Source organism: Heloderma suspectum, chromosome 4 (assembly GCF_057233095.1).
Source record: "Heloderma suspectum isolate Gila_16-S chromosome 4, 16-S_ref, whole genome shotgun sequence".
Classification (NCBI taxonomy): Eukaryota; Metazoa; Chordata; class Lepidosauria; order Squamata; family Helodermatidae; genus Heloderma; species Heloderma suspectum.
In genome coordinates this window covers 190,465,944-190,486,228 of record NC_139461.1, presented here as the reverse complement: position 1 = coordinate 190,486,228, position 20,285 = coordinate 190,465,944, and the positions used below count along the sequence as shown (strand labels likewise).

The 20,285-nt window shown below is 46.5% G+C and overlaps 1 long non-coding RNA gene across 1 annotated transcript in view; it reads left to right on the top strand.

The window, feature by feature from the left end:
* Positions 1-20,015, top strand: part of LOC146347875 (uncharacterized) — a 44,785-nt gene extending 24,770 nt beyond the window's left edge. Inside the window, exon 4 of the long non-coding RNA XR_014789905.1 lies at positions 19,762-20,015. This is a non-coding gene — a long non-coding RNA (uncharacterized LOC146347875). The remainder of the gene's footprint in view (positions 1-19,761) is intronic.
* Positions 20,016-20,285: the final 270 nt, after the last annotated feature.

Here is a 20,285-nt window from a genome sequence, read left to right as displayed (position 1 = left end):
ATGCTGACAAATGTGTGGCCTCCTTGGTAAAAGTTAGGGCAAAAGGCAGTTTTGTTTTGCATTTTAAGAAACAAATAAAAATGCTTTGGCAGGAGGCACCTCATTGTTATTACCCAAAGAGGCAGACTGCTATGAACTGGTGCTCTAGGGGAAAACAATTCTATCTGTCTATTGATCAATCGATTGATCATCTATCCATCTTTAGGAAATCTTGATTTAGATGTTTGAAAAGTTCATATTAATGGTGGTGCAAAGCTAAGAATCCCCTTCATGGATCACTGCCTTGTTGTGGCGAAGGGGCTTGCGTAACTCAGTGAAGCCATAAGCTATGCCATGCAGGGCCACCCAAGAAGGACAGGTCATGGCAGAGAGTTCTGACAAAATGTGGTCCACTGGAGAAGGAAATGGCAACCCACTCCAGTATTCTTGCCAAGAAAACCCCATGGAACATATCACAAGGCTAAAAGAGATGACGCCGGAAGATGAGCCCCTCAGGTCGGTAGGTGTCCAATATACTACTGGGGAAGAGCAGAGGGTATTTCCAAGTAGTGCCAGAAAGAGTGAAGCGGCTGGGCCAAAGCCGAAAGGACACTCAGCTGTGGATGTGTCTGGTGGTGAAAAGAAAATCCGATGCTGTAAAGAACAATATTGTTTAGGAACCTGGAATGTCAGATCAATGAATCAAGGTAAGCTGGAGGTGGTCAAACATGAGATGGCAAGACTGAACATCAACATCTTGGGAATCAGCGAACTCAAATGGACAGGCTTGGGCAAATTTAATTCAGGTGACCATCATATCTACTACTGTGGGCAAGAATCCCTTAGAAGAAATGGAGTAGCACTCATAGTCAACAAAAGGGTGGGAAAAGCAGTACTGGGGTACAATCTCAAAAACGATAGAATGATCTCAGTATGAATCCAAGGCAAACCATTCAACACCACAGTAATTCAAGTCTATGCCCCAACCACTGAGGCCAAAGAAGCTGAGGTTGATTGGTTCTATGAAGACCTACAACACCTTCTAGAACTAACACTATGTCCTCTTCATCATAGGGGATTGGAATGCTAAAGTAGGAAGTTAAGAAATCACCGGGATAACAGGCAAGCATGGCCTTGGTGTACAAAATGAAGCAGGACAAAAGCTAATAGAGTTTTTCCAAGAGAACATGCTGATCATAGCAAACACTCTTTTCCAACAGCACAAGAGGCGACTCTACACATGGACATCACCAGATGGTCAGTATCGACATCAGATTGATTATGTCCTTTGCAGCCAAAGATGGAGAAGCTCTATACAGTCAGTAAAAACAAGACCTGGAGCTGACTGTGGCTCAGATCATGAGCTTCTTGTTGCAAAATGTTGGCTTAAATTGAAGAACATAGGGAAAACCACTAAACCATTCAGGTATGACCTAAATCATATCCCTTATGAATATACAGTGGAGGTGAGGATTAATTCAAGGGATTTGACCTGATAGACAGAGTGCCTGAGGAACTATGGATGGAGGTCCATAACATTGTTCAGGAGGCAGCAACTCAATCCATCCCCAAGAAAAAGAAATGCAAGAAAGCCAAGTGGCTGTCTGATGAGGCTTTACAAGTCGCTGAGGAAAGAAGGGAAGCAAAAAGCAAGGGAGAAAGGGGAAGATGTATCCAACTTAATGCAGAATTCCAGAGAATAGCAAGGAGAGACAAGAAGGCCTTCTTAAATAAACAATGCAAAGAAATTGAGGAAAACAACAGAATGGGAAAGACTAGAGATCTCTTCAAGAAAATCGGAGATCTCAAGGGAACGTTTTGTGCAAAGACAGGCATGATAAAGGACAAAGAAGGCAGGGACCTAACAGAAGCAGATGAGATTAAGAAGAGGTGGAAAGAATACACAGAAGAACTATACAGGAAAGATCTGAATGTCCCTGATAGCCATGATAGTGCGCTCACTGAACTTGAGCCGGACATCCTCGAGAGTGAAGTCAAGTGGGCCTTAGGAAGCATTAGTAACAACAAAGCTAGCGGAGATGACAGTATTCCAGCTGAGCTATTTAAGTTCCTAAAAGATGATGCTGTTAAAGTGCTGCACTCAATATGCCAACAAATTTGGAACACTCAACAGTGGCCGCAAGACTGGAAAAGGTCAGTTTACATTCCAATTCCAAAGAAGGGCAACGCCAAAGAGTGTTCGAACTACAGCACAATTGCGCTCATTTCACATGCCAGCAAGGTGATGCTCAAAATCCTACAAGCTAGGCTTCAGCAGTATGCGAACTGAGAACTACCGGAAGTACAAGCTGGGTTTCGAAGAGGCAGAGGAACTAGAGGTCAAAACGCCAACATTCGCTGGATCATGGAGAAAGCAAGAGAATACCAGAAAAACGTCTATTTCTGCTTCATTGACTACACTAAAGCCTTTGATTGTGTGGATCACAACAAACTGTGGCAAATTCTTAAAGTGATGGGTGTACCAGACCACCTTACCTGTCTCCTGAGAAACCTGTACGAGGGTCAAGAAGCAACAGTAAGAACCGGACATGGAACAACCGATTGGTTCAAAATTGGGAAAGGAGTACGACAAGGCTGCATATTGTCGCCCTGCTTATTTAACTTATATGCAGAGTACATCATGAGAAACACCGGGTTGGATGAATCACAGGTCGGAATTAAGATTGCCAGGAGAAATATCAACAACCTCCGATATGCAGATGATACCACCCTAATGGCAGAAAGCGAAGAGGATCTAAAGAGCCTCTTGTTGAGGGTGAAAGAGGAGAGTGCAAAAGCTGGTTTGAAACTCAACATTAAAAAAACTAAGATCATGGCATCTGGCCCCATCACTTCCTGGCATATAGAAGGGGAAGAAATGGAAGCTGTGACAGATTTTACTTTCTTGGGCTCCAAGATCACCGCAGATGGTGACTGTAGCCATGAAATTAAAAGACGCTTGCTCCTTGGGAGGAAAGCTATGGCAAACCTAGACAGCATAGTAAGAAGCAGAGACATCACCTTGCCAACAAAGGTCCGTCTAATCAAAGCTATGGTTTTCCCAGTAGCAACGTATGGCTGTGAGAGCTGGACTATAAGGAAGGCTGAGTGCCGAAGAATTGATGCTTTCGAACTGTGGTGTTGGAGAAGACTCTTACGAGTCCCCTGGACTGCAAGGAGGTCAAATCAGTCCATCCTAAAGGAAATCAACCCTGAGTGCTCATTGGAAGGACAGATACTGAAGCTGAAGCTCAAATATTTTGGCCACCTAATGCAAAGAGAAAACTCTCTGGAAAAGACCCTGATGCTGGAAAAGACTGAAGGCAAAAGGAGAAGGGGACGGCAGAGGATGAGATGGCTAGATAGCATCACCGATGCAATGAATATGAACTTGAGCACACTCCGGGAGAGAGCAGAGGACAGGAAGGCCTGGCGTGCTATGGTCCATGGGGTCACGAAGAGTCGGACACGACTGAACGACTGAACAACAACAACAAAAGCTAAGAATAAGGATTACTAGCAGCATAGCAAACCTTTCATCAACTTTATGAAAATCAACTTATAAATTATTATACAAGGAAGATAGTAAGGTGCCCCATACCTAGTCAGACCATTGCTACATCTAGCTGAGTATTGTACTCCAAAGGCAGACAACTTCTGGCCCTCCCAGTGTGTTGGCCTACAACTCCCATGATTCTTCACCATTGGCTATGGGCTGATAGGAGTTGAAGGCCAAAACATCTGGAGGGCCACAAGTTTCCCATCTCTGTTCTCTGTTCCCATCGCATCTCTGTTCCCATCGCACTAGCATGCCAATGGTCAATTAATCTTGCTCTCACAAAAGAGAACTAGTATTAAGCTGAAATATATGAGGGAATTTGAGCCATTGACAACTCCTCTATAGGTCCCTATGAAGATGCCTCTCTTGAATCCTTAAGTCAGAATTCATATTCATAGGCTTAAAGCAGCTGATGGCAATTGCTTTAGAGCATCTCTACCCCAGACTAAAATCCCACCTTTAAAAGGGGGCTTTCTGCTTTCATTTTAAATACAGGATCACAATGGACTCACTTTACATGTGCTTCCCTCCCCCCACTTTCCCCCTCCTTCTTCCCCTTAACTGAGTCTTCCATATGTTTCATTGATCTAGCTCCTCTTCTTGCAGCTTTTTCTTTTTCATGGCGGGCACTCAAGTGGAACACAAGCGGGGTAATTTAATAGCTCATTATATATGATCTTTTAAACAATGGAATAAGGGTCATCTAGTGCAGGAGGTGCAGCATCATCTAAAGGGCCCATAAACTTCTGTGAGTGAGCAATCTCAATCACAGGATAAAAGCTCCATGTAAAGAAGCCAGAAGAAGAAGAAAAGGAAGAAGAGGAAGAAGGCTGTCCTTGGGGTTACCCATAAATAAATGGTCAGTATGTGTGGAACAGCAGTCATGCAATACTGAATCAGTCACAGCTCACATGCCAAGTAGGACTGCATCAGGTCAGATGGTGGTTGTAAAGCTCCCCAAGGAACTTCCACATTATGGTGATGATTCAGTGGGTTGCTTCCTCACCTCCTTGACAGCCACTGCTCATTCTGTCAAAGTGTTGCAGGAGAACATTTAGGGCAAAACACAAATAAAGAGATACTCATGAAAACAACCACGACCACTACTTAGTCTCTAACAAATGACATCTTGGTCCCATTTTCCAAATATGAATCTGTGTGTATTTATGTGTTTATGCACTTAACATACACCCTAACATTAGATTTCATGTATGCTTTATGCTCCTGGTCTGTCTGTAGTATTCTCTATGAAATAACACAGTCTTCTCAGTACAATAACACAACCTTCTCTAAAACATTCAGAAGTCAGTACACTTAAGACATTCTGGTATATACTCACAGCTCTCATAAGGGCATCAGTTTTGGCCAGACTGGATGTGCATACGAACATAAGAAGAGCCCTTGTTTTCTTCTAAAGCAATTGTGATCAGCTGCTTTAAGCCTCTGGAGGCAACCAGAGGTCCTAACCCAGCATCCATCATCCCACAGTGGCCAACCAGATGCCTCCAGGAAACCCACAAGTAGGGCTTCCAGTTCAGATCCATTCCAGGTAAACACTGTCAGTAAGGACCTGCAGGCAGCTTTTTTGTATTAACAACAATGTTATGTGGTTTTATTTATTTTATTATTAACATATATGTACCACTTTATTTGCTAAAAAAAAAAATCCATCAAGGTGGTGCACAGCAAACAATAAAACCTTAAAACAATAAAATCTTCTAGATTTTCACTTTGTAAACATAAAATGCTAATTTTTGAAATCAGGACGACTGGCAATGTTTTGGGGGGTAATTCAGGGCTTTTAAGCCAAACATAAAAATACGAAGAACTTCAAACAACAGATAGCCAGAGCCATGTGGGAGTAAGAATACGTTGTTGCAAAGGGAAACACAGAAGTTTATGGTTGGCTGACTCCCCCCACCCCCGCTTCACTAAAGCTGCAAATTGCTTGTTACTTTATCCTTTTGAAGATTACATTCTTAATTCTCATTACTGCAATTGCAATTTGTAAAAGTACACTATCTGGGAATACAGTGAATGTAAATTTGTTTGTACTAATCAGTTATGTTCATATTTCTTCCTCAATTCATCAGTTATTATTTTCTATTTGTCCTAACATATTTTTACATTTCATCATCTACTTAACATCATAAATTCCAAATCTATTCAATATACCTGCATCATATTATCATACTTGAAAGAGGGTCATTCCATTTCCCTTGTCTATCTTTATTATGACTAAGGCAAGAGTAGGTCTTAGTAAAATATTGCTGAGCTAATGCTCCAGGGCAAATTTGGGGATTATGCATCATTAAATGCCCCCTCTCAACATCCTCCCAATTGTACCTTTAATTCACTTCTTCTATGGTTGTTTGCAAACTTCACAACCATAAAAAGAATTAAGGCTGCTATAGTAACCCAGGAAGATAGGGAGTGTTACCTGATTATGACTCTGGGGCCATCTACACTGCTTTCAACCCTCACTCCATCGTAACTACGCAGCATTGCAGCTGCAAATTAGCTTCTTCTGACCTACAAGCACGTTTTACTGCAGACTCCTCCAGTGGGAAAATCCTCTGTGCCTTGACACATAGCCGTTGAAGCGAAGTAAATTGCAGCAGTGACACTACCTTTTTTTTACCATTATATTTAAATGTGCAGCTCCACAGGCATGTGAGGGTGGTGCATTCGGCCCCCCAAAATCCATGGCAGAATGAAGGCCCCCGACCCCCCCGACCCCACAAAAGGTGTGAGAAACGGGACACTTACCCGGTGCCGTTCGCGCTGCTCTGCAAATGGCGGCCGCGTCTGCAGCCGCCATTCGCTTCTTCATTAGCGCCATCATAGGCTACGTAAATAATTACGTAGCCTACCATGGCTAACGCAGGGACACCACCCCCCACCGCGAATGACACTCTTCAAAAAGGTAAGTGACTTTCGTACATGCCTAGGTTGAAGAAATGAACACACTTCCCCGTGCCTCTGTAACTGCACAGCTGCGGAGGAATGGGGAGGAGTAAAGGGGCATCACAGAGTGACACAAGCACTAGGCACACCTAACACATGCCCACCACAAAATGTGAAGTCATTTTGGGGAAGGGGCAGACAGCTTGTAACTGCAGGAAACCTGCAGCATTTCTCTGTACAGCCCTACTTATAAAGTTGTTTTAGGTTGTGGAATTTAATAGAGGTAAATCCTTTGAACCTTTCTAATATAGAATAGGGTTTTATCCATAAGATATTATTGTGAATGTAATTGTTTTATTTGATTTATAGCTCCTGAAGAAGGAGACATCTCTGAAATGCATAGATCACCATATATTTTCCTTTTCGAGCACCAGAGCCTGCCTCCTCCTCCTTTGTTGTTAGGAGGTTGTTAGGATGATGTTGCACACCATCCCTACTTTCCTGTTTTGCCCGTCCTAGCCGCCACAGGAGTCACAAGCCTAGACCTTGTGAAACTCCCCACACCTGCGCAGAAGAACTTCCCGCAGGCCCCTTTGCAGATCAGACAGAAATATGTTATTCACTACATGAGACAGGCGGACACCGTTCTTCCTGTAACGCTCCCTCCATGTCCACAGAATTTCCAGGCAGATGGTGCGTCCATCGCCACATTCGCATAGGCCATAAGCCATTTCTCTGTGCACTTTCGGACATGCCCTGCCGCTGGCAACATTATTCCATGCCTTCCCATTGATCCATGGGAGTGGTGAGGACTGCAATAGGCTACTTCCGGCCAGGTATGCCAGACCACCTGCATCTCAACCAAGGCCTGTTCGATCAGGTCCTTGCCTGGCTTATAGCCGAAGTCATTCCTCTCAATGTGCAGCACCTGTACCTGCGGAGGAAGACTTAACAAACTTTGGTGGAACAGAGTGAGGAGGGGACTCCCTCCGTATGCCTCGTCTGTGAAGCCACTGGATCTCCATGTCAGAGTGACAGAAGCTGAAGCCCGAAGGCGACATACAATCACTTCATGCAGCTCAAGACATCATAACGTGCCCATGTAAGAGCACCCGTTCCGGCGTACGACGAGTCTGCTGGTCTAAGGAGTAAACACATTAGGGCATGCAAAGCCAGAATAGTGCCATGAAGAAGCAGACAACTCACGAACACAGGCCGGAACGGTGTGAAGCCCCATTTTCAAACTGCCGTAAAGTGCCTGTGAGAGAAACCTCCAGTGGCATAACCCATTGACTTCTGTTTGGCCGTGGGTCCCTGCCGTGCCCTTGCCATACCGATCAGTTTGATTACCAAATATGTAAGTGTGTTACATTGGGCCAGACCTGTACTGTGAAGTATCTCAAGGCCCTCCAGAACAAACGGACTTGAGATCGTGAAGTATCTCAAGGCCCTCCAGAACAAAATGGACTTGAGATCCCAGACCAACCCTGAATTCCTAAGGGGGGGGGGCTTGCAGACGGCCATTAAGGTTACTACATGGAACAGGGAAACGTCTTACTGAAAAGGACAAATGGAGGGCCATGACCCCCATAGCCCAAAAGGGAGGTATCCGGGGAGATAGGGTGGCTAAATTTACTAAAACAAGCGACAACTGTGCCCAGCCCTATTGGACTCTGAACCCTAAAATCTGACATGGGAGACAGTAATTCCCAGCGTTGTGGGCCGGAAGGCTAAATGGCCATCTTGCGACTTATGGTCCCAGATATTCTGTTGTTCCTTAAGGAGGCGCGAAATTGTGGCCAATGATCTATAGGTACGGGCCATGATTCCTGTTGCCGAAACTTTTCCTATTGCGCGGCACGCCATACCTGCTCTGTCGCAGGCGGGTCGTGTACTGAGAGCCATGGAATGCAGGATGGCATGCTTGGCTTCTGTATCCCAGTCTCCCATAGTACTGTAGTATGGGATCTGGGAATGTACGCACCAGCGGGGCTAAGGCCTAGAAGTCATTGACCTAATTTCATGATGAAGTATCGACAATTGGGTTTGCCTAACCCAGCAAATGGAGGACCCAGGACCAGATGTTGTAACACCGACGCTGGAGCGCGAACATACTGACGACTGACATGACCCTCTGGTTTCAGGAGGATGGGGAATGAATAATGTCATCACGTTGTCATACCAAGGGGGGGGGTTACTGATTTGGCTATGAGGTCAAATCAGAATGTGCTTGGTGGCAGCAACTCCCACTCTACAAGTCAATACCCACAGAGCGATCGGACCTGCCCCATGAGTCTGAAACACCCCCCCCCCAGAGTAGCGGCAGAATCCTGTGAATCTGCAGGCCGGCTTTGAGGGGCAGCTCACGCCTCCAGAAGGAGGTGCCATTGAAGCCCTATTAAGTTGAATCCCTGCCCATGGATATGTGCGCACAGCAGAAGTGACCGTGGGTCAATGATGTGGCAGCTGCAGTCCCTGCGCTGCCCAAACTGAGCCGGCGCGAGACAGTACGGCCAGGGGCTGCTACTCTAACTGTGAAAAGATGCCCAACCGTATCTTTCATGGTCCACCACGGGAAACCCTAAGAAGATGTATAATTGCTTGGAGCTGTGCCCAAACGACCTGAACATTGTCTTGAGGGAGGCGAGAATAATGCCTCAGGGTATCAGATTGGCTTCACTGAATGTTGATGTGGGAGATGGGCCCTCAGCCTTTTGTGAGCTAAGGGACCCCGAGGTACAAGGGGAAGCAATGTTTGCATTAGGTCAGAACACTGACGACCATCTTTGGACTCCATGTAGCATATGCCAACAGGAACCCGTGGCCGGGATCCCAAACCAAGACAACTGCCACATCGACGAGGTGTATCGCACTGAACACTAGGGGTGGACGAAAGTCACTTACCTGTCCTCGAAGCTTATTTGCGGTGGGGGGGAGGCGCTTCACTGCTCCCCCCGCAAAGTTCAGGCCGGGGGGGGAGGCTTCCCGCCTCGCCCAGCCGAAGTTCAGGCCGGGGAGGAGGCCCCTCGCCTCACCCAGCCGCGAACTCCAAAGTTTTTTTTTTTAAAAAAAACCACGCCCCCGTGATAGGCTACGTGACGATTAACGTAGCCTATCACGGCTAAAGCTGCAAAGTCAGCCATGATAGGCTACGTTAATCGTCATGTAGCCTATCACGGGTGACTTTAAAAAAAAATGCGTACGCAAATGGCGGCCCCCATAGGGAGCCGCCATTCGCGTTCCTTATTTGGTCGCTGTAGTCTACATAAATCTTTACGTAGACTACGGCGAAAATAAGGGCAACGCAAATAGCTATGTGATGATTTACGTAGTCTATCACGGCTGACTTTGCAAATCTAGCCGTGATAGGCTATGTTAATCGTCATGTAGCCTATCATGGGGGTGTTTTGTTTTTTTTTCTTTTCTTGGAATGGCGGCGGCGGCAGCCGGTCGAAAGACCGGCTGCCGCTCCCGCCCCGCACGAAGACCCGCCGAACTGCCGGCCGGACCCGCCGCAGGGAGGGACATTCGGCAAAGGTAAGTCCCGTCCCAGGTGGGGGGCGGGGGGCGGGGGGGTGGAGAATTTCTCCCCAAAACGTGTTCGGGGGGCCGAACACGTTGGCGCTCGGCCCCCCGAAGTTTCGGGGAGAAATTCTCCGCCATCCCTACTGAACACAGATGATCAGGGATCTTGTGCTTAACAGACAGGCCCTCAGGGAAGATAGGTTACAAATCGGGATAAACCCCTTAAAGGATTACCTGGGCACCGTTTGGAGAAGGAAAATCCCTAGTGTAGATATCGGGGTGTGGAAAAAAGGGGGGGCTATAACCCTTCTGCCAGTATTGCCTTAAAACCTCTCACAAACATGTTGATGCTTGGCAAGGGGAAATGTTGCTTACTAAATAAGGATGGCTTATGTTGACCTAGAAAAAAGGGGGGAGGGGTCCTAGAACCTAGAATGAAATCGTGTTCCAAGTTAAAACGTGTTCCCCTAGTTGGGGTAGCATCTTAAAGCAGGAGTAGTGGGGCCAACCTGAACCAGGCCTGGGCCCACCGGAGGGAGCTGTAGCCCGCCCCCCCGGCTTTTTACTGCCTCGGCCTTTCCAAGGGGGACCTACAGTTCCCAGGCATTGGACAAGAGGTGCACAAGTGCTGATTGCAACAAGGCAGCACTCATGACAGAAAGGCACAGGTTCTGTGGAGTATGTGCCCGGCAGCTGTATTCCCATTACAGACAGTGGTGCTAAAGCAGCGGACCTGCCAAAGGCCGAGGGCCAATGCGGGAGACAGCCTGGGGAATGTGGCCACTGTCAGATCCGTCGCCAAAACACGGCTGGGAAGGAGTCAAAGTGGAGCGAAAGTCCTGGTCCATCAGGTCCCTGCACAGAGAAGAGTCAATGGCGGCCCTCCTGTGGAAGGTCTCGACATAAGCCAGCCGCACACCTCCTCAGGTGAAAGCCATTACAAGAAGGAGTAGCACCAGTGGCCTGTCAACTCGCCAGATTAGTGTAGGGATCTGATATGCCACTTACGTGGATGCCCGAGCAGGCGGGACTGAATCCATTGTGGCCGTGCTCTGATCCCCGACTGGAAAACGGATGTTGCTTGTACTCGGGGAAGAGGAGGCCGAAGAATGGAGGAGCTCCACCGAAGGCGGTGAGCCATCCGGAAGCCGAGGAAGAGGAGATGGAGGCTTCAACAGGGTCCAGACAAGCTGAAATAGAAATAAGTAGCGAGCGTTGGGTCAGCTGTCGCGATCACTTAAGCTGGACCACCGAGTGTTTCTTAGGCCTGTCGGGGGAGGGGGAAGGGATCCCTGGAGAACGCTCAGCAGTTTCCAGACGAGAAAAATTGACGCCACTACCGGGACTGCTTCATCATCAGACTCGGACTCCGGCTTAGGCCGCAATCTATTGGGGAGGGAGGCAGAACCCTACCCTTCCCATTCTTTCAACCTTGGCCATTCTTGGGGGGCATGCTGTAGAAAGTGAGAAGGTTGGCACAATATTGGCAAGAAGAAGGAAGGGCCCGCGTCCCTGGACCCAGTCCAACACTCAAACCACCACCCTTAAAAGTAAAAGTGGCAGGAGTCGGAGCACCCAGCAGGAGGTTCCAGTGGGCTACTCACAGGGCACCCAGGACAACAGTCAGCCGCGCCTCCATTACCACTAGACAGGAGGGGGACCCTCCGCGTCCGGCCGCGGTTAGATAGGTGAGCACACAACATTCATCCTCTTCCTGTATGGCTCTGTGTGTTACATATAAGACACCGTGTGTCTAGCCCTTAACTTTTATTCGTTTATAGGGCAGGGGTGAAGAATCTGTGGCCCCCCCGATGACTCTGCCAGGGATTCAGGTAGGGGTTTTTCTAGCCCTACTTGGAGATGCCAGGGACAGGACCTGGCACCTTCTGCATGTCCAGCAGGGGACTAGCACTGAACTAAACCCCCGGAAAGGAGACTAGAACCAGGGTCTCTCAAGCCCCAGTTCAACGCTGCAGCCACTAGGCCACAGTGGCTTTAAAGGGTTGCTGCCCGCTGCAAGCCCGGCGCCCAAGAGGCGCGGTCAGGGCTGATGGCCATGGAAGCCGCGCCTGAGCACAGGCGCCCTCTGCCAAAAGCGCCTGCAACCCAGGAGTCAAAGTGGGCACGCAACGGGGAGCAGCAGCTGCCGGGGGTGTCTGTGTGAGTTTTCTAATCATTATTTTATTTTTATTATTATTATTATTATTATTATTATTATTATTAATGTATATGTATCTTATTATTATTATTATCATCATCATCATCATCATCATTTTTACTAACTATTTATTTATTCTTTCTTTCTTTACTTTTTATTATTATTATTTTATTTTATTGTGTGGGGGGGCGCATGTTTTTTTTTGGTGGGGGGGTGGACAAGTGCTCGCGAGAAATGAAGCTGGGTGAGCACGCCACCACTCTAAGCGCTGGCACCCCCCCAAGGCCGGAAAGTGCCGGCAGCCACCAGCGCCGCGCACATGCTCGTGCCGCGCGGCACTCACACCAGCCCCGCAACTGCAGCCAGGAGGGGCGGCGCACGAAGACACACGCCCCGCTGAGAGCGCCAAGGACTCGGGGCCGCAGTAAGGGGGGGGACACCAAGCCGCCACAATCACCGGCGCCACGCAGGGGGACAGGCCAACCGGCGTCGCACCCGAGTGCGAGCCGGCACTGCTGCCCGTGCTCCTGCCGGGGCGGCAAGCGCTGGCTGAGGGGGGGGCCGGCACCCATACACAAGTGGCCCTCTGCGAGGGCCAGCAAGCCTGGGGCCGTGGCGGTGCAGGCACTCTGCAGCCAGAGAGGGAGGGGCGGGCGCTCGGCCTCCGCGACTGCCGGCGCTCCTAACAGGGGAGGGAAAGATGGCGCGGCAACCGGGCATGCGCCTGCACAGTCGCCGGCGCACCCACCCAGGCAACAAGCGCTGGTTGAGGGGTGGCGGCGCCTACACACAAGCGCCCCGCCGGAAAGGGCCTGCAACCCTGGGTCCGCAGCGGCACAGGCACGCCGCAGCCGGGGAGAGGGAGGGGCGGGCAAATGACGGTGCGGCACACGGGCGTGCGCGGGTACAGCTGCCGGCCGAGGGCAAGCGCCGGTTGAAGAAGGGCGGCACCAATACACTTGCGCCCCGCCGCGAGGGCCAGCAACCCAGGGGCCATGGCGGCACGGGCATGTCGCAACCGGCGAGAGGGAGGGGCGGGCACTCGGCCTCCGCGAGCGCCTGCGCCCTGCAGGAGAGATGAACGACGGCACCGCTCAGACGCGTGCCGGCACAGCCACAGGCGCTCCGACCGGGGCGGCAAGCGCTGGCCGAGGAAGGGGGGGCGGGCACGCTGCAGCCTCAACCGCCGAGGCCCATAGGCGCAGCGCCCCAATATGCTCTGTCACCAACGCCGGTGCCTCTGCCAGCAGGGGAGGCGCTGGCCACGGTGGAGCCGCGCCAGAGCACGCATGCCCCGCTGCGAAGTACTAGTTCCCCTTTACTCAGCACTGGTTAGGCCTCAACATCAGTGAGGCTTTGGGCGCGCAGATTGCATGCCGAGTTCATGTGGCTGGGAAGACGACAAAGCCAGTCTCCAGCAGGCAGGTGTCCTTTGTTGTTTCTCGGCGAACTTGTAGTTCTCTCTAGCTGCATCGAGCCAGAGAACTGAGATTGGGAGGAGGGCTGAGTTTAAGGCAACTCAGCCTGACCCCTCCTTCGTGGTGGTGCCACTGGGAGGCACCAATCAGAGGCCCCTACGTCTTGTCACCCCACCCGCCCACAATGCCCCCCCCCTTTCAGCCAGACGAGCTGGCGTCGGGTAGGGCATATCCTTGATCCAGTGTTCTAAAATAGTTTTTGCAGCAGAATAATCTCTTGTGCAGTGCTAGTCCATGGAAAGGTCTAATAGATGTAGTTTAATAATAAAGTATTTAAACCATAAACTGGTAAAGACATATTTTTGTACTAGATAGAGGTAACCTAAAGATCAGCATAAACAACCTTTAGCCAATAATGGAAGGCAAGGGACCACACTCTGTATTCTACAGATGCAAGACCAGCCTCCAGCCATAAACCAGCAGTTAACACATCTTGGTATTCCAAAAAGCAAGTACAAGAAGTTTGAAAGATCACTCTCTACAGTTGAGTCAAATCCCTGAATCCATAATGATATACCATACTGCAATTGGGACAGAATTTTCCCCTTAAAATACTTGTAACAGGAGGAATAAATTGTGCCCCTTGGTATAAAAAACAGAGTACTACCTTACTAGTATTCTGAGCTCCCTGCACTGCAGACAGTCTGTGTGTAGAAAAAAATGTAATACCCAGATATCTAAACCTCTTGACTTGCTCTATATGCTGTCCATCTATTATACACTTGTTTATTAATCTGTGTCTAGAGAAAGCCGTAATCTTTGTTTTGCTAAAATTGTCAACAGATTATTCTTACAGTTAATCATAAAACACATAATAAATGTTTAAGGCCTATTTTAGACAATGACATAAAAACAGTATCATCAGAATGCAATAATAACAGGATCTTAGTTCCAGCCAATTTTGGTACATGGAAGTCAGATTTTAAACAATTCCCAGCCAAGTCATTGAGAGAGATATTGAATAGTGTAAGGGCTAATATACAACACTGATGGGCCCCCTTAGTGGCAAGAATAGATTCCATCAGATTACCCTCCAGCCCACACCTTACTTGTAGCATAGTACATTGATAAAGACACCTAGGGCACAATCCTATCGGGATAGTTGACCCACTCCAAACTCGGAGGCAACCAACTATCCAATGCAGGGTGGGCAGAGTGCAGAGGGGATATTCTCCTCTGCGCTCCGGCCACCCTGCATTTGTGGCTAGATGGCAGATTTTGGCTGTCTAGCCAGGGCACATCAGAATGCGGGGGGGGGGGAGGCCGGATGGTGCATAGGAAGCATCATAACGGCACTGCCATCCCCCCCCATCCCCTTTTTGGCTTTTATGCACTGTTCTTAAAAGCGCAGAGCCGGGGATGAACTGAGCCACCAATGAGGTGGGGGGAGAGGGCAGGGAGTCGGTTTTCTGGGAACTGACCTTGGAGCACTGGCTCTGAGCTCAGTTCCCAGAAAATGAAAAATCCTACAGCCATCTAGACACTGTCTAACAGCCATAGGATTGCACACTTAATAAGGCAGAGCAATCTTTTCTCAGTGGAGGAGTAGTATAGCTTGGCCCACAGTCTGTCTCTTCATATTGTGTCAAAGGCAGATTTCAGAGCTATAAAGGCAACAACCCATTTCCAAAAGTGTTCATATATTTCTCCGTCAGGTGACTTAAAACTAGGCAATGGTCAAGAGTTGATCTGCCCTTCCTGAAACCTGCTTGTTCGTTCCCCAAGATATTGTCATCCTCTATCCAAGTGGTAACTAAGCTTGAATTTAAATAGCTAGCTTGTAACTTGCCCACCACTGACAGAAAGCTAATGGGCCTATAATTTGAAGGATCCTCTCTATCAGCTTTTTTGAATATTGGAATTACAATAGCCTCAAGCCATGACAGGGGGAATTGGCTAGTGTTATTAATATGAGTGAAGAGATTAGCTAAAAGAAGAGTCCACCAGTCTATATTAGCCTTCAAAATTCCAGAAGTTATTGTATCTGATCCTGGGGCCTTTCCTGGTTTAAGACAGGTGATCAGAGTAAGTTTATCAGCCTAGGATACCGAATCTCATTGTTGCAGGTTATTTAGATCCAGGGAAAAGTGATTTTCCACTGGGTGCTCCCTAGAATCTGCAAACATTTTGGAGAAGTGACACTGCCAAACATCAGCTGGAATAACAAACTCCAGAAACAAATTCAAAACAACAGAAATTGAAAGACTAAAATGCCTGGGAAAATAAGAAAGTCTTCACCTGGCACTGAAAAGATCACAATGTAGGCACCAGGCAAGCTTCTCTAGGGACCACCTTACAACACAATTGTGGAAGAAGATTGGAAGATATACCCAATTTGGCAGTCAGGCATCTTCTCAATGTGTGTTGTGAGCCCCTGTACAGGGCTGGAAGATAGGTAAATGTCCTGACAGCTGGCGCTTCCATGAACCAAGATGAACTTCTTGTTGGCTCAGGAGAGGTAGCACCAGATTAAACAAACCCATCCACCTCCCACAGCCAACCCGCTTGTTGCTGCTAGTCTCCCTCAGGCCTGTCTTCCCTCCCAATGTCTACTGTAGAGCAGTTGGCAGCTATTGCTGCTGCCTTGGACCCTAGGAGCAGTGCCAGCCATGTTGATGTAGCAGTAGAACAGCTAGTGGTGCTCCTACAGGGCTGTCTGGTGTCATCTCATCTTCCTCAAAGCAAGTTGTTGTGAGCAAGGTGGACTCAGAGAACATTCTGTACTTCTGTTTGCACAGTGCTTCTTCCCCGCGAAACTGCAGCATCTTCTCAGAGTGGCAACTTTGAAAACTACACTTATCCTCTTTATTAAAAACATCGTGGTTTGTGTGAGATTGGGTATGTGAGAGATACCCCTTTATACTTTTTACCTCTTTTCATTTATACTGGTTGGAACTGATTTATTCTATAGCAACCCACTTTTGACCAATCAGTGGTTGATTCTGGCCACATAAAATCCCCAAAGGCAAACTTTGACACCTAGAAATACAAACAGTTGGAATTTGTGGATGATTCATTTTTTTTTTTTTTTACAGTTTTGCTTCAGGTTTTGGTAGAGTTCAGTGTACCCAGTTCTTACTTTCTCCTATACCATCAAAGGAGCCACTCATACGACAATCATTTTCCTTGATTTGATGCTACGTGAAGCTGCAGGGAATTAGACCAAGTGAAAAATTCCCATCAGGGTGGGTGATAACAATTTCAGCTACTTCATCAAGAAACTTCACATGCCCAAGAGGCAGACTGGCTTATGAGCCATCAAAGAGCTTTAGATTCCATAGCCTTCTAGGCTTTATCACTTATAACTTAATTATTGGGCTTAAGTCTATAACACCAGGAAGAAAATTCACCTGGGAGCATTTCTGACAGTATTTCTAAGAGTGCTTCACAAAGCTACTGATAATTCAGTCTTTTTTTTTTTTCAAGGGAAGACAAGCCTTTGCTATTGTCATTATCTAAGTACAAGGCAATACACAGTACCCAGGGTCCCCACACTTAATACTCTGTGTCAAATAAATAATTGCACACAATGGCATGTCATATTCAATATGCAGAAGAAAGAAACCCATTGAGTCAACAATTTGAAAATCTGCAGATATTTCTTTGAAATAGCTAATGACTTATCAAACTGTGATGGCCACAGTCAGTCCAATAAGCACATTTAACGCCCATTGGCCTATTTCTCACCCATTACAGTTGCACTGAAATAGTCCTCCCCCTAAAACTAAGATCAAGCCAGTGTAACCGTATTTGTATATCTTAGCCTTCTGCAACCTGGATCTGTCCAAATGTTATGGCCTACAGCTCCCATGAAGTGACCATAGTTTGTGCTAGCTGGGACTGAGGTAGGCCAAAATATCTGGAAGGACCCAGGTTGGGGAAGCTAATCTATATTTTTCCCCTGTTACCCTTGCCTCTGTCTCCATCCTCCTCCCTTCCTGTGTTGTCCCAGCCTCTCCTGACATTTTGATTATAAGCTCTGCTAAGCCAGGATTTGTCTTTTTGCTTATGTTCCTCTGTAAAGTGATAAATATGGATTAGAGCTGCTGAGAAATGGTGAATTGCTAAAAAAAAAAAAAATCACACAACTGACCCAGTAATTTGAGAATAAACAGTTTCATGAAAGGTCAGCCTACCAACTTTGTTTTGCCAGTTTGTTTCTCTGATTCTTCAGTGTGTTGGAAGTAAGTGCCAAAAACACACATGACTTTAAAGCCTTAACTAGCAGCTATGCCTTTTTTCTTTCTTTTTTTCTTTTTTACTCTACAGTAGGTGCTGGAGGTTCAATCTGGATCTTAAAAGCCCCTCTATCCAGCATGCTACAGTCCCAAGCTGGATCAGGCCCCTGTGCCTACTGTAGAGTAAAAATGAAAAAAAAAAAAAAAAAAAGCATAGCTGCCAGACATAGATTTACAGTCACACCTGCTTTGGCCCTAAGTCCCATTGGATGTAGTTCTGATTAGACATGCATAGGATTGCATTGTAGATCTCAGATTTCCCTCCACACCCTGGAAAAATATGGTGTAGGATGCCTTGGGTATATTTTCAAATAAAACATCACTGCTTTTCCCCCAAGATTTTTATTTATTCTGCAATTATGCCCCCCCCCCAAGAGATGAATAAAAACAACCCACTTCAATGTGAGTGAAACAGCTTAGAAATTGTTGCCAATTTGAACCAGCCTATCCATATATGCGAATGTATATGTTGTTGGCACTGTCTTATTGGGAAGAAAATGATGCTGAGTTGAATGGGGCAGTAAAATATTGCTTAGATACAGGACCTGGAAAAATAGTCTAGTTAGGTGAGCTGGATGCATTTATCTCTGGTTCTTTCATTACCTCACTGCTCATATGCTTCTTTATGTGGCCTGTGTATAGCCATTCAGATTTTAAAACCTTTTCCTATTGACAATTTTCTCCAGTAAAATTTAATACCCACCCCTCATCTAATAGCCAACCCACACACTACCTAAAGTGGATACCTGAAACCCAGAGGGTTTTAAGGCTGGTTTGGTGGAATCAGTCCCCCTCACCCTCAAGGATTTCCACCTGGTGGCAGTGGAAAAGGCCACAGAAAGTGAAGGGCAAAAAAGAGTACGGGCACATTATTTTGCCTGCTTTCCCTTCCACTCACAGAACAGGCTGTTGCTATTCTATGACAGGAATAATAATAATAATAATAATAATAATAATAATAATAATAATAATGTGTGTATAGAGTTGTCTTACAAACTATTGTCTGTCATCGACTCAAATTGTTTTCTTTTTCAATGTAAGATTGCCCATAACTACCACATTTAGAATGAAGATTATTTTCTTACTCCCCGAATACTGCATAATATATCTTGCCTCTTTTATCCAAAATTAGTGGACAGGACATAAACATGTTTGCTATACCCTTATGAGTTGCAGCTTAATGCATATTTACTAGCTTGTATTTCTCCTGAGCTGCTGTACCTTCATAAGAATATTCAAATATGCTGACTAGATCTGTATATTAATGTGGCATTTGTGTAGGATTGTGTTTCTAGGATCTTAACGATGCTTTAAATACCTCCAACTACACCATCCTCTGCATGAAATTATGGGCATATGGAATATCTAGCAGTATGCCAACTTCTCCTGTTTCTTGGAAACAGACTCTATAGAAGAACCTTATGAAAGTGCATGATGGGAGGAAAGCAGTAATCAAATCTTACTCAGAATGGTTTATATTCTGGGTAGAGCCCAGATTGTATTAAACCACTTTTCATTATACTTTAGTAATGAAATGCCATTGCCCCTTGCGATCCATATATTGCTCTTAGTCAAGCAGGTCAGCATGTGCTGGCAAGAAAAGATGGTTGCATTCGCCAGGCACTGCCCAAAGGTCACTTCCTACATTACATTTTATGACATGGGAGTATGCTACAGGGAAAAATGCAAATGGGAAAATATTATTACAGTAATAGTGGAATGTCCATCATAGTGACCGACAGGATGTGTGTGTGGGGAGCGGTGCATTTCGATGTGCTCTCCATACAAAGGTGTATTGCGCACACACACACCCCAATTCCTTTTCAATGGAAGATGGTCAACCCACATTCATTGGTGATAGGTTCTTGCCCCATCAAAATTCTGTCCCTAAGTGACCTGCTTTCTTTTTCCCCACAGGAGTGAATTGCAGCAATGGACTTATCTGGGAGAAAGTAAGAGGGTGTAGTTATCAATGCTATCGTGATCCATCAACCTATCAGGAGGGTAATTCTTAATTTGTGTATGGGCCTTGACTCATATAATCTATAAAATGCATACCCAGTTCAAGTAATATCATAAAAAAGCAGACTTACAAGTCAAAACAATTAAAAAAGAAGCTTACAATTTTTGTTGAAACCATATTTCAATAAAGTATAAATCCTCTTTGATTTACATGCTTCTAAATGAAATAATTTACTACGGGTGCCCAATGTGCAATTATAGGCTGGGTTTTATGGCAGCCTTTAAGGTAAACCTAATAAGCAATCAGTATTACCATGCTTATTTCATCTCAAAATTTTAAACAATCACTCCTTGTTCTAGTTACAATTTATAATATAAGGTGCAAGTTATCATAGTAGTAATTGATTGATTTTGTCAAGACTAATGTTATTTTGGTTACTGGATCATGTATTTCAGAAGACAAGCTAGATGATGAAATG